The following is a 14,179-nucleotide window of genomic DNA, read 5'->3' as shown; positions in this document are numbered from 1 at the left end:
CATTTTTTCCCTTAATTCCTTTTCATCCATGCCTCATTGCGGTTATATTGTGTTATAGTAATTGTGATCAAGAAGATGGCAAATGGGAGACCTGGACTTAATTTTTAAAAAAACAAAACTGTCAGAAATACAGAAAGCCTGTCCCAGACCAGCTCTCTCTTCCCACTCCCTTGGATGGCCCTGGGGTCCAGCCAGTTCCCCACTCAGAAACCCCACCTAGAAGCCCCCTGAGCAGATGGTGTGAGTTGTCTACTCAAAGCCAGACCCTCCCCCTTCCTGCTCGCTGGCACACCCGCCCCCTCCCCTGTGGGGGAGGCTGCAAATGCTGGAGGCTCTTTTCCAGGCCCCCTGCAGTGAGGGAGGGTCTATAGACCCGGCCTGCTTTCTGAGAAATGAAAAAAAAAAAGCCCTTCCCCACCTCTGGTTTGCGTGCAGTCATGAGAGGATGTGACGCTGGGTCTGGGGCTGCCATCTTGCCACCAGAGGACAAAATGCCAACCCGCCGAGGAGGACACGCCTGGCCCTGATGACATCATTAGGCCACTGAGCAAGCCTTGAACTCGCTCTGTCTGTGCCTCTCTCCAGAGAGATAATTACATGTCTTGTTTATGCTGCTCTTAGTCAGATCTCTGGTTACTTTTGGCCTCGGCAGCACAGTGGACCGCCTCCCGTCGGCAGTGGCTTTCGCAGTCGTGGCCTCACAAAGATTCAGAAATCGGGGGTGTTGGTGGGGAGAAGGTGCGCTTCAGTGAAAATGGGTCAGGAAGAAAATCAGTTTTCAATTGTCTATGTAAAGTGTGTTTTACATATGCGATTAAATAAAAGACACGGGTAATGCAGGAGGCATCGGTGGGATCATTTTCCCAAATCTTTCTCTCCGGGAAAATTAGTCTGAAAACCCACTACTTCCTGAATGTCAGCACCCTGAAGATTGGTTCTATCTTTCATAAGATGTTGGGCACATAAAACGTACGAGATGCGCTGGCAGGTGCTGGGGACACGGTGATGAGGAAGACAGGCTGGGCCCTGCCCTCCAGTGGCTTCCACCACGTGCAGATCTAGACAAGCGAACTGGCCATTGAGATAGAATGCGACTGGGAAAATGACATCTTTAAAGAAACCTGGCAGACACCACCTTAACCAAGAGAGCCAGCTAACAGCACCAGCATTAGGCATCAGGGCCTTTCATACTCCCCAGAAGGCTACTCTCTCGAGAAGGCATCACTTCAGGATGCATCACCGAGGTCTCACCGTGGGCTAACCTCACACAAATCCGATGGAAGGACATTCGGCAAAATGCATGACCAGCGCTCTTCAAAAATGCCGAGGTCATGGAGGACAGGGAAAGAGGAAGGAACTGTCCTCGACTGGAGGAAAATGAGACATGACAACTGCAGGTAATCAGGGACCCTGTGCTGGATCTTGGAAAAACGAAGGACGTTCGTGAAAAAGAAAAGATGAAATCCAAATAAAGTCTGTAGTTGTGTCAATGTGAACTTCTTGGTGCTGATAATTCTATTATGCTTATGTGAGATATGAATGGTAGGGGATGCTAGGTAAGAGTACAAAAAATTTCTTATGATTTTTTAAACTGCTCTGTAAGTCTAAAATTATTCTTTTAATGTGTTAAAAATATAATGTGGATAATCTTCTGATAAAGGAATTATAGATGCCATGAGATCATATGCCCCATGACTAACCTACCCCATCATGAATTCATTCAGTCAGTTATTCAACTAATTTTTAATGAGCACCTACTACCTGCTAGGCATTGTGCTACATGCTGGAGAGAGAGACAAAGCCTTTGCTCAGCTTCTTCTCTTTTCCATCTGCCTTGACCAAGGAGATGCTGTTTCTTTGAGAGTGAATGTGTGGTGCAAAGCCACTGTCAACTCAGGGTGAGCCTGGGCAAGTATATTCTCTGTTGCTCTGAACCAATGAGACTCTAGGGCGTCTTTGTTACAGCAGCTAAGTAAGCTCTAAGGGCTGAGCAGCAACCTCTCTGTAAACCAAGTGGACAGGGAGTGACCACTGAGTGCTGACCGGACGACTCAGGCTGACAGGCATTAGTGGAGTTCATCGCAACAGCTCAAGGTGGGAAGCTCCATCCCAAGACGGGGAAATAGAAGAAACTGAAGCATTCACAGGACGGATTGAGGTGAAGTTGCCTCCACATCACACTTCAGTGTCCTCCCCATCCATCCATTCAGGTGTTAATTGAGCATCACAGTTCACTCACTGAGCACCTGTATCAGCACCTGGCACTGGTGTAGGCAATGGGGGTACATCATGAATCAGTCGGGTAGTGCGGCGGGACAAAACCTAGTGGTTTTAAACAACCATTTACTTAGTTCACAATTGTGTGAGGACGCTGGGCATTTCTCTGCTCCGGGAGGCACTGGCTGATTTCTCCTGGGCTCCCGCCTGTGTCTGCGGCCAGCTGGGAGCCAGCTGGTGTAGGATGGCTTCCTCTCCATGGTACATGGCGGCCAGGCCCTTACTCTCCAGCAGGCTGGCCCCGGCTGGTTCACACAGAGACCTCGGGGTCACAAGAGCCGCAAACGGTGGACCCCAAGCACACAAACACACACATCACGTCCGCTAACTTTCCAGTGGCCAAAGCAGGTGTCACGGCCAAGCCCAGGTTCAAGGTGAAGAAAGACAGCAGCCTCGGTGGGAAGGGCAAGTTAGTGTCCATTTACCAGACCCAGCGGGGAGAGCAGACAACAGCCAACAGGAGGGAGGGGGCAGTGACCTCGGCGGGAGGGACAGGGAAGGTTTCAGAGGGGAGGCGATGCTTGAGTTGCGGCCCTGAAAGTCGGCTCATCCAGGAAAGTCGGACCATGCACATTACACATGCGAAAAGCATGAGGAAGGAAGAGAACCCAGAACAAGGGTTGCCTGGGCATCAATAAGCCAGGCGGTCAGACGGCTGGGGTGTGGTGGAGGGCAGAGACAGAAAGACAATAATAGGGAAAGCTCACCCTGGCGGCAACGTGGTGTGGCCCGTAAGAAAACGGACTGCCTGGCTGGGCGACCTGAGGAGCATTCATCTGTGAGGAGGGGATAATGATCATCATTTCCCAGTTTGTTTGTTTTTAATTTAATTTAAATAAAACATCACACGAGGAGCTGTTCCTTGTACGTGATCAGCGCTCAGTCAACTGTAGTGATTTATCAATCCCTCGCCACAGGGCTGCTTTTGGAAGCCATTGTCCGGTTTCACATTCACAGCAATGCTACAGATAGGTGCTTTGATCCCAGCGTCTGGCCAGGAGCCAGCACCAGCGACCACACGGGGCCGCAGTCAGAGAGTCGGTGTGAATGCCCTGCTCCCTGCGCGCCGCCCCTTGGGATTGCGCTCTTTCAGACCCGCGTGTCCGGTTTGTTCTCACACAAGAAGAGGGGCCGTTGCAAGCACACATCGCTCCTGTGCCGCCCCGGGGGGGCCCACAGATTCACCGGGGCGATGGGAGTCCTTGTGTGTGCCCGCGTCAGACGGTGCTGGGGTTTTCCTGTAAATCTGTTGTTTTCTTGAGAATGGGGAGATGTGCCCTGACTTGACTGTCTCTGGCAAGAAGCGGATGTAACATTCCGATGACGGAGGAACCCAAAAGGCAATGTCTCCATCAAGCCAAGGACGTGGCGGCCGGCTCTTCCAGGCCTCCCTCCAGTCTGACGCTGGGGGCGTGTTTGCAGACGGTCATGCGTTCAGACAAAGGAGACACCCTGCGGCACAGCGTGGGTGCCGCCAGGCTCTCGGGGGCAGTCACGGCCCAGTGCGCATTTCGCCCAGCCAGGCTGGGGTGGCGTTCAGGAGCACGGCGCCCTGGGAGCAGAGAGAGTTTATTTACAGAACCGGGAGGTTAAACCACTCAGCCTTCTGCGGAGTTCAAGCAGAGGCGTTTTCAAGCCGTCCAGTCATGTTGGCCCAGGCCATGTGGGCTCCCAGAACTTACCCTAGTGTTTCAATTGGGGAATGTATGCAGCAAAATGCCCGTGGTGGGGGAAAGCCACCAGCCAGCAGCTCTGGAGGCGACTGTGCCGTGCGTGCTGTCCATGTGCAACTGGCATGCTTCCCAGGGCCGCCCACAGGAGGTGGGTGATGGTGTTAGTTTCCTCACGAGTGGAGAAACTGAGGCACGGAGCGGGTGAAACCACTTGCCGAGGTCTGACAGCCATGCAGGGCAGAGGTGGGATTGGAGCCACGTGTGTGACCCCACCGTCCCAGCTCCCTTTCCCGGGAGCTGTCAGCAAGCACTCTGAGTCGGAACCTGCGTCTCCAGTCGCCATCCCACTCCTGAGCTGCTCTCACGCCCCCACCTGTCTCCGGACTTTGCACAGGTCTCCTTAGCTCCCTCTGTTACTGCAGCCTCGGTGGGTTAGGGACTGGCCTTGACCTTCGCAAGGGGAAGGGTCACCCCATGCTCAGCCTGCTCAGAACACTGGGGTCAGACAGGTGAGGGGCTTCCCCAAAGCCCGGGGCCAGGCTCCCTCCAACACTCAACTAGCTGCGTCCCCAGAACGCAGCCTGACACCGCTACACACAGAGACGGGCGGCCGCCACCACAGCTCTGCTGTCAGAATCACAGGGCCGTGCATGCCACTCTGGGGCAGCCCATCTTCCTGCCCCTGTGTTTCTGTGCTGGGGCGTCCACCGTCCCTCCTGGTCAGGCAGACTGGGTGGCACATGCTGGCCTTTGCCATCCCGGTTGGCTTCTCTGGTTGACTGTCTGGCACCCACTGGGCTGGGCTGGCCGAGCTCTGCACTCACATGTGAGCCTCAGGGGTATCCAGGGGGGCGTGGGCGTCTGTGTCTGCAACTGGCCAGTGACATCAGGGCCGCGTGGGCCAGGGTGTAGGTGCACCAGCAGCAAAGTGAATTCTGGATTCAGATGCCTTGTGATGCCTCCTGTCTGCTCCCATTACCCTCTGCCCTACAGGAGGGATACAATTAATGAGCTACCCCCAAATCCGCTTGCAGGAGCTCTCACAGAAGAGATGGGACTGGACACGCATTTGCATTTTCTCCTTCCAAGCATGGCCTCCCTCTCCTCTCCACACCCTGCTTCCCCAGTACAAATCCCATCACTCCTTTTCTGAGACAGAAGGCAGAGCCTGGCCACTGATAAGAAATAAAAAATCCCGACAGCACCCTCATTAAGGAGCTCATTACGTCTTTCCCAGTTCTGCCCACCTCTCTGCATCCTCAGTCTCTCCCTGGTCACCTCACCCAGACACGCTGGCAGCAGCTGGCAGGCCTCCCTCCCCCCACCCAATGCACGCCCCACGACCCTGAGTCATGAAACCCATGGTCTCTTCTTAAACTCACTCACTGCCCACGGTCCTCGAGATAAGTCCCAGAGGCTCGGGAGCTCCTCAGGGGCCCTCGGGCTGCGCCTGGGCTCACTTCCCACAGGAAGGGGTGCCTATCCCTCCACCGGCCCCCTCTCACCTCCAGCTTTTGCGGCCCCCCCTCTTGACACCCACCTTCCAGACCAATAGAAAGTGTGACGGGCGTTCTCTCTTTGCCCCCCCCCCCACTCCCCACTTCCAGCTCTTGGCTTCAGCATCATCCCCACTGAGAATCCCTCCCTGTCCCTTGTGCTGGGGCCCCAGTTTTTTGCGTGTGTCTGTTTTTTCATATTTGCAGCAACCGAGGCGTGAGGGACTTTGATTCTCATCTTCATCCTTTTTCCTGGGACGTGAGTCCAATTCCGGGAGCACACGGCGTGCTCTTCCCGCCCAGCAGCCTGGCGCTTCCCTCGGGCCTCAGAGTTAGGGCCCTGCAGTTCCCACTGCTGCTAGTCCTGGGCTCAGGCTGCACACCCCTGCTGGGGGCCAGGGCGTCCCCTTCTCACTCGGGGCAACCTCCACGTTTTGGGGATTTCTCAGGAGATAGTTGCCATGCCCATACCCCACCCCCTGCCCCCCGCGGCATGGAGAGGGCCTGCGCCCGTTCACAGAAGAGGGTGGAATATGATCAGTCATAATCCCTCCTCCAGCGCATTGTCTGCGCTCCTATCTCCGGGCCCCTTCCCTGTGTCACGCCTTTGAAGTGCCACTAAGCCTCCAGTAGCCTTCAGATGACACTTAAGTTACACCTCTTCTGCATTCTTATCTGCACCGCGGTCTTTGAGAGTGGTGATGAGTTGACACATTGGCAACCTCTCTGGGAGGAGCATGTCCCCTGGGTGACCTTTTGGCTTCTGAAGACCGCACCTGGGCCTGCAGATGGAGGGGGCGCCGGGCATAGCACCCCTGACATCTTGATGTGTCTCCTTTCGCCGCCGGTCCTCAGCCAGGGAGGGGCCCCCAAACGCCTCCCTCTGGGTCCCCCCACATGTGCGCTAGTTGCTGCGGGATTGTTTTGAACATACGACGTAAAAACATGGCATAGAAATGTTTGCCATCTTAACCACTGGTAAGTGTACCGTTCAGTGGCATGAAGTACATGCCCACTGTGTGCAAACATCACCCCATCCATCCCCATAGCTCTCTCATCTTCCCAAACTGAAGCTCTGTCTCCATTAAACACGAACTCCCATCCCCTCCCTCAGCCCCCAGCACCCACCATCCTACTTTCTGTCTCTTTGAACTTTACCCAGGGGCTCATCAGAGTAAAATTACACCGTATTTGTCCTTTAGTGTCCAGCTAACACCCGCCCCCCGAGCACACTGTCCTCAGGGCTCACCCATGGAGCAGCCTGTGTCAGAATGCCCTCCTTCCTGAGGCTGAAGAGTGTTGCATCGCAGGGGCCCCATTGTGGTTCTCCATTCATCCGTCCGGGGACATGTGGGTTGTTTCCTCCTTCTGGCTAGTGTGAGTAACGCTGCTGTGGACGTGGGCAAGTCCCAGCTTTCATTGCTGTGGGGTACATGCCCAGAAGTGGAATTGCTGGGTCTTGGGGTAATTTTATTTAGTTTTTTGAGGAACTTCCAGACTCTTTTCCATGGCAACCGCCCCGTTTCACAATCCCACCAGCAGTGCATGAGGGTTGCAATTTCTCCACAGTCTCCTCAGCATTTATTTCCCGCCTTTTTCCTAGTAGCCATTCCAAGGAGTGTGACGTGATATCTCACTGTGGTTCTGTGTCAGGCTGTGTTTTAAACTTTCAGCCTTGCTGAAACCGGTTTGGCTCAGTGGATAGAGCGTCGGCCTGCGGACTGAAAGGTCCCGGGTTCGATTCCGGTCAAGGGCATGTACCTGGGTTGTGGGCACTTCCTCAGGGGGATGTGCAGGAGGCAGCTGATCGATGTTTCTCTCTCATCGATGTTTCTAACTCTCTATCTCTCTCCCTTCCTCTCTGTAAAAAATCAATAAAATATATTTAAAAAAAAATTAAACTTTCAGCCTCAAAACGTGCCAGTCATCTTCTCCTGGAACAGCCTTCAAAGTGCTTCTTCCCGCTCCTTCTCTCCGTAAGCACCAAGGAGGTGACTTAGGGAAGATGTGGCCCTGCTATGGGCACCAGAAGCTGCCTGCTGTTCTGTGATGAAGACGGGACTCACCTGGATGCTCACCCCGAGAAGGCAGAGGGTGCCGAGGGTGCTGCTGACAGGGTGGTGACACAGACACAAGCTCCCTATTTTACAGATGAGGAAACTGAGACTTAGAAAGCCTCCACTTCCGTGCCATGCCGACCTTCAGCATCCCGCCCCCAAGGCACGCCCTCCGCACCTCGTCCAGAAAGTTATGCGGCTGATATTCCGGAGTGACCTCAGCTGAGGAGGCCGTGCTGCTGGCCCAAAGGGCAGGTCCCGGGGCCACGGGGGGAGGTCTGGTCTCCCTTCTCTTCTGCACTCTCACTGGGGTGCAATGAGGAAGCTCCCCGGATGGGCCAGGGCAGGAAGTGGCCAGAGGAGCGGCTGAGGCAGGACAGGTGGAGATTGGAAATGGCTTCCCCAGAGTTTGGGGGCCAAACCAGTTTTGGTGAGGTGAGTCCGTGGGGCAGGGCACAAAGAGTAAGGTGTTCTTGTTGAAATGAGACTTGACTCACCCCCCTCCTCTGCTCTAAACCCTCCCCTGCGTCCCATCTCACTCCTAGTAATAGAGAAACCCTGACCAGACCCCCCACAATCTGCCCACCTGCCCCTCCTTACCTCTCGGACCTCATTTCCTGACTCTGCTCCTCACGCCCTGTGCTCCAGACCAAATGAGTGTCCCCTTTCTGGAATACTCTTCCCCAGACCTCTGCTTAGCCAACCTTGCACCTCCTTACGGTCTTCACTCCAATGTCAGCTTCTCTGGCCTCTTTATTTAATATTGCTGCTCACCTGGCACACAACACTCTCTAGCATACTGTATACTTATTTATTTATTCGGGGTCTGTCTCCACTCCCAGTGTGTAAGTTCCACATAGGCAGGGATATTTGTGTGTGCTTTGCTCTATGCTATGTCCCCAGCACCTCAATAATGACTGGCACATAATAGATGTTCAGTAAATATTTGATGAATAAATTTTAGGCAGAAGGAACAGTACAGAGAGCCACAGAAATGGGAAGCCATTTGGTGTGTTCAGGAACCCTTGTGCAGTTTCTTACCCAGGATTAATGTTCAGAGCTGCCCCCTACAGTTGTTCAGGCTGTGGCTACCCAAGGGTGCCAAGCTCAGGAGACCTGCGGGGGTCAAGTCCAACCTGCCAATGCTTATCAGGACATACACCTGCAAAGCTGCCTAGAAGGGGTGTCTTTTCTAAAGTGCACAAGCATTATATAGGCTCATAATGACCTTGGATATGGGGGCTGCATCTCGGGAAATAAAGCAGGACAGACAGGAGAGATGGATCTTGAGGGGCGTTATCCTGACCACAAAGAGGAGGCTGCCGCAGAGGCTGATGGTCCTACATGGCATCCCCTCGGCCCGCCTGATTTTAGCACCTTTGTGGCAAGCAGTTCCTGGCTCTTGCCGGCATCCCCTATACATCCCTCTGCTTTTCTTGTTCCAAAGCTGGGAAACCCCTTCCCCACCCAGTGGCCCAGGAGTAAAGGGAAGTTAATACCCCAGAGGTAACCCTCAACCAATGGGGCTAGGGGTACATGCTAGGCTCCCAGACAATTTGGACTTGCCTCCCACAGTAACTGACAGTACATGGCAAAATTTAAAATGCACACACCCTTCATAGGACAACACTGGAAGGACTGTGTCGCAAGTAAATAGTCAGACTAGATTGAAAAGGCATATGTGCAAAGATGTCTGTCAAATGCTGTCAACAACAGCAAAATTAAATAAACAAATAAGTAAACTAAATGTCTTGCTCATTAGCAGGCATTTGGTTTTAAAGTTAATGGTCCATCCACATGATGAAATACTATGCCATTAACTTTAGATCTAGTGACAAGGAAAAGTGAGCATAAATAATGTACCACACAAAAGCATATTATGAAACAGTGTGATTCCATTTTTGGATAGATGATAGATATAGGTATAAATATAGATATAGATATGATATAGATGATATAGATATAGAACTTGAGGAAGAAGGCATGTAGATAGATAGATAGATAGATAGATAGATAGATAATCTATAGTCTATAGGTGGATAATCTATAATATATAGATAGTCTGTATGTGTTTTTCTATACATATGTCTTCTACCTCAAACTATAACCACTATCTTGGCTGGTGAATGCCTTCCCATCTCCTTCTTTGCAGCCTGGCTCTAACGTGGAAAAATTCTGCCAACCAAAAGGAATCCTGACTTAGTGAGTGGTGGTGTCAAAGTGGCCTTTGAATAGCACATTCATCTGACTCCCGAATACAACCAGGAAGGAGGAGGGGGGTGAGGGAGAGAAGAAAAAGAAAAAGCCGCGTGTTTGGGTAAGCATTTTGGAGACGCTGAGCTCAATAAGGCAGGTGTGCTGTGCGGGCTGCTTCAAGACCACAGGGGCAAAGGCGCAGTTAGAGCCCTAATTAAAATGTGCCAAATAGCTGAAGCTCCGTCAGATCCAGCTGCAGAAACCCAGAGGTCAAAGTGCTTAAGGATGCATTAAATGCGGATTTTTCCATAATTATTTAAATATGTGTTAATGAGTGCTCCGAACATAGTCAGAGTACGTCCATTAAAGGATTAAAAATAGAGGGACATTGAAAGGAGTTGCTTGAACAGCAAGAAAAGCACTCATGTGGAGTCAAAAACCCCCACATTTCTGTTTTGGCTCTACTCAGAGCACATCGCCCAACCTTTGTGGGCTCCATTTTCTCATTGGAAAATAAAGGACAGAGGAGAATGGATTGATAGATTCCCCCAGCTATAAAACCCCCTCCTCATCAAAACCTGCCAATCTTCTGTGTTTAATTTAATTAGAAAATAGGAATGGTCTAAGGAGAGGAGGCTTGAAAGAAGGCCGTGGAACTTTCTGTGCTTTCCTGGCTTTACACCGAGAAAGGTCGGGGGGGGGAGGGGGCACTTTTTAAAACTAAAGGAGTAAAATACAAATGAGCCACTCAGAAAATGCCCAGAACATTCTGATGGCGGCTCGGGGAGGGGTGTTCACATACTTATGCCATTAAGCCCTGGTCCTCCCGTCCCGCCCCAAGTGGAAGCCCATCAAAGTGTCAGCTTAGACCTGAGTCTCTGGCTAAGAAGGGAGGCATTTACACCCTTTTCTAGGAGTGGAGGAAATAGAGGAATGACATTTCCATCATTTTTCTTCCCCGAGCAAGGAGGGGGGAAAAAGAAAGAAACCTAGTCCAGGACTTTGCTACATACCATGCCATTGACACCTTGCCTGTGATCGGAACCTCTAGTTCCAAAATAAAGAAAGTAGTGATTTCAGGGTATATTTTTGCCTACATTTTTGAGGATGTTTTGGGCCTTTCATCTTCTTTGAAGGCGTGTCACCTAATTACGCCTCTTTCATCCATGTATTCCCCAGTCAGAACATGCCAAGCCCCTCCACGGCAATTGGTTATGACTGAGGGGTTTCCACGTTCCAGCTGGTGCAGAGAGCTGGGTATTTGTGAATACCTGAATAAACTCCTTTAATCCAAAAACAAACTCCTCCTGAAAGAAACAGCCTGAAAAGGCCTTTCATAGAGTGTTTTCCAACTCACTGGCTCATGGTCTCTTTGGATTTCACCGTGCTTCCTGTACTAATGGTCTCAGAATGCATTCCCAATTGTGGCTTGCTGGTCTACCGAGGTCCCGGGCATTAAAGGGGAAGAAGGAAAAAAGTAACATAGCAGATGCTTCTAGGTGCTGCCAGGGCTGGATAGGTGGAAACTGAAAGGAAATACATGTGGGTGAGAGTGCTATGTTCTTTCTACAACTTTTTTTTTTAAAGACATGCTTCTCTAAGTCATGCTTTAAAAACAAAGTTGCAATCACACATAGGAACACGTGGGATTAATCTGCAGGATTAAAAGCAGATCGCTTGAATTTGCATTGGAAATTCATAAGTCCAGGCCTGATTACACTAGTCTAATAAATAGGTTTGCTTTTGGAAGATTGACAACTTGAATTTTTAAGTCTATACTGTGGAGACCATAATGGGTTCATTAAAAGAGTGCAGAGCTGACCTGGGGGCTGACACCTGCCCAACAGGCAGATATGTGCTGAGAGTAGAGCCATGGAGGGGGAGTTAGGATTCAAGTGTAAGAACCAGCACGCTCACTTACTACCCATGTTAACTAGCCTAACCTGCTTATCTCCTGCCCATGCCTCCGTGTCCTGATCTCCCAGGTGAAAGGGTTGGCTAGATCTGAGAACTTTTTCTTCAACAAGTTAGTCATCCTATCCCAGACCCACACCCATTTGGATCCTCATTTGCCCTCTCCTGCCACCCAGTGATGGTTGACAGGACCCAGTCTGGTTACTATTGCTGCATAACAAATAACCCCAGATTCAAGGGTATAAAACAATTGCCCTTTTCTTTGTTCATGATTTTGTGGGTCAGAAATTTAGGGAGGGCTTGGATGGACAGTTATCACTTGTGGTCTCTCATGAGAGGGTGCTGTCAGGTGGCAGCTGGGGCTGCCAGCAGCTGAAGGCTTGGCTGGGATGGACATCCAGGTCTTCCATTTGCATGGCTATGGGTGATGCTGGCTGTCGGCTGTGAACGCGGCTGGGGCTGTTGCCCAGAGTGCCCACACGTGGCCTCTTCAGCACAATGGCCTCAGGGTGGTCAGACTTCTTATTTGGTGGCTGGCTTTTTTCAGAACAGGAGTTGTGAGAGAAGCAGGGGAAATCCATGTGGCCTGTGATGACCAAGCCTTAGACATCATGTAGCACAGCTTCCACTTTATTTTATTAGTGGTCACAAGGCCACCAGAATCAAGTGGAACCTCGACCCCACCTCTCAGTGGATAGAGGGGCAAGTCAGGTTGTGGAAGAGCACATGGGCATCAGATACCATGGTTGCAAACCACAGCTGCTTCAGGGTCCAGGACACACAGTTGGAAATCTCTTGTGTCTAGATTAGATCTGATTTCTAATGTCCCTTCCTGTTAGAAAAGGGGAAATCTCTAAAAGGGCAATATTTCTTTGTTCAGATTCTTTCTTTTTAAAGAGCTTTATGGAGGTATAATTGGTGTACGATAGCAATTGCTATTAAAATATGACAGCAAGTGTTATGGTCTGGGGCTCCATTCACTTTACTACTGGGAAGGAAGGATTTATGGCCTTCCTTTTCTTATGTTGATGTTGGAGCCAACATTTATTGGTTGTAAATGTTAAAAATATAAACCTGTGGTAGAAATCCACACACTGTGCATTTTATCCATTACAGACAAGCCCATGGTCACACCTGGTCAAGCACCAAAGTTTGTATTTCCAACACCAAAAATACACTTTAGTTATAATAAGCGTTGCTTCGGGAAGTTTGACAACTCTGTGGCGTGTCTCAGGAAGAACACGGATCATGGGTATTTGCCCAAACCATCCTTCCCTGGGATGCAGTGTGTTCACATGGCTGGAGGGCTGGCGGGGGACGGGCAGTCATGGGTGTGGATTGGTGGCCTCTAAAGCCAAATCCGCTGGCCCTGCTCCCTGGCAGGAACATCCTATGATGACCCTCCATCGAGGCGGAGTCTAACCTGCACCCCCTTGTGCAAGCCTTCATGGCTGAATCCTGAATGAAGTTTGGCAGACGAGGCCCTGTGTCACCTTGAGGTGCATTAGAAAAGGCCAATCAGCCTCTGTTAGTCTCTGAGGACACGGGCTCTGGAGCCTTTGACTGACATTTCAGATGTCCAACACGGAGACAGAGATGGATGAAGTGGGGAAGAGAAAAAGAGAGAGACAGAGACAGAGAGAGGAGAAACACACACAGAGAGAGATAGGGACCCAGTAGGTCCAGCCCCCAGCTGTTTTGTCTTTCCATCCCAGGTACCAGACTGTGAGTGAAGAATCTTTGAGACAACCAGACGCTGGCCCCCAACTAATGGCAACCGCACAAGGGAGACCCTGAGTGAGAAATGCTAGCTGAGTCCAGTTAACCCCAACACTCGCCAACAAAATAAATGATAGTTGCCTTGTATTACTGTTTGGGGCGGGGGTGGTTTGTTACAGGCTAGAGCCACTGGCACATGGCCCATGGCCTTGTAGGAGCAACTGAATTTCTCTGGGGCTCAGGGTTTCCGTCAGTAAAATGAGAGTCACTTTGCAGACCTCTGAGCGTTCCTGTGACAACCAGGGAATAACAGGTGAAGCGTCAGTGCAGTGTCTGCCATGTGTTCCGGGGCCCACCTCCCACATCAGCTCCACACCCACCCCAGCCCACTCCAGCTTTTCAGCAGGCTGCTTTTCCTCCATTTGGTTTATTACCACCTGCACCAATTCCCTTCCTGTCTCCTCCCTAACCCCCCTCTCTCCTTCATTCCCTGCTAGTTCCTGGCCTGCCTCTCCCTTTTCCATGTCACCTCCTCAAGGGCAGACTTCATTTTGGTGACTGTCATATCCTCAGTGCCTGGATCAGGGCCTGGCACACCATGGACACCCCATAAATATTTGTCAAGTCATGGCTGGCATCTTTCCTGCATTGGGCTGAACCATGGCTCCTGGGCTGTACCTGAGCAGAAGGAGGGGCACACACACATGCAGGTGCCCATGCGCTGCCCAGGGCCTGAGAGGTGGGGTCTCCTCCCCTCCAGGCAGGCTATGTGCACGCCGAGGAGTTCTGAAATGCTGGGAGGGTGGTCACGGCTCTCCCTGACCATCAGGGCCCTCATGCTTGACCA

Source organism: Myotis nattereri, assembly GCF_964212035.1.
Source record: "Myotis nattereri genome assembly, chromosome: 15".
In the NCBI taxonomy this organism is placed as follows: Eukaryota; Metazoa; Chordata; class Mammalia; order Chiroptera; family Vespertilionidae; genus Myotis; species Myotis nattereri.
The sequence above is the reverse complement of the archived record's forward strand: the minus strand, read 5'-3'. Positions refer to the sequence as shown.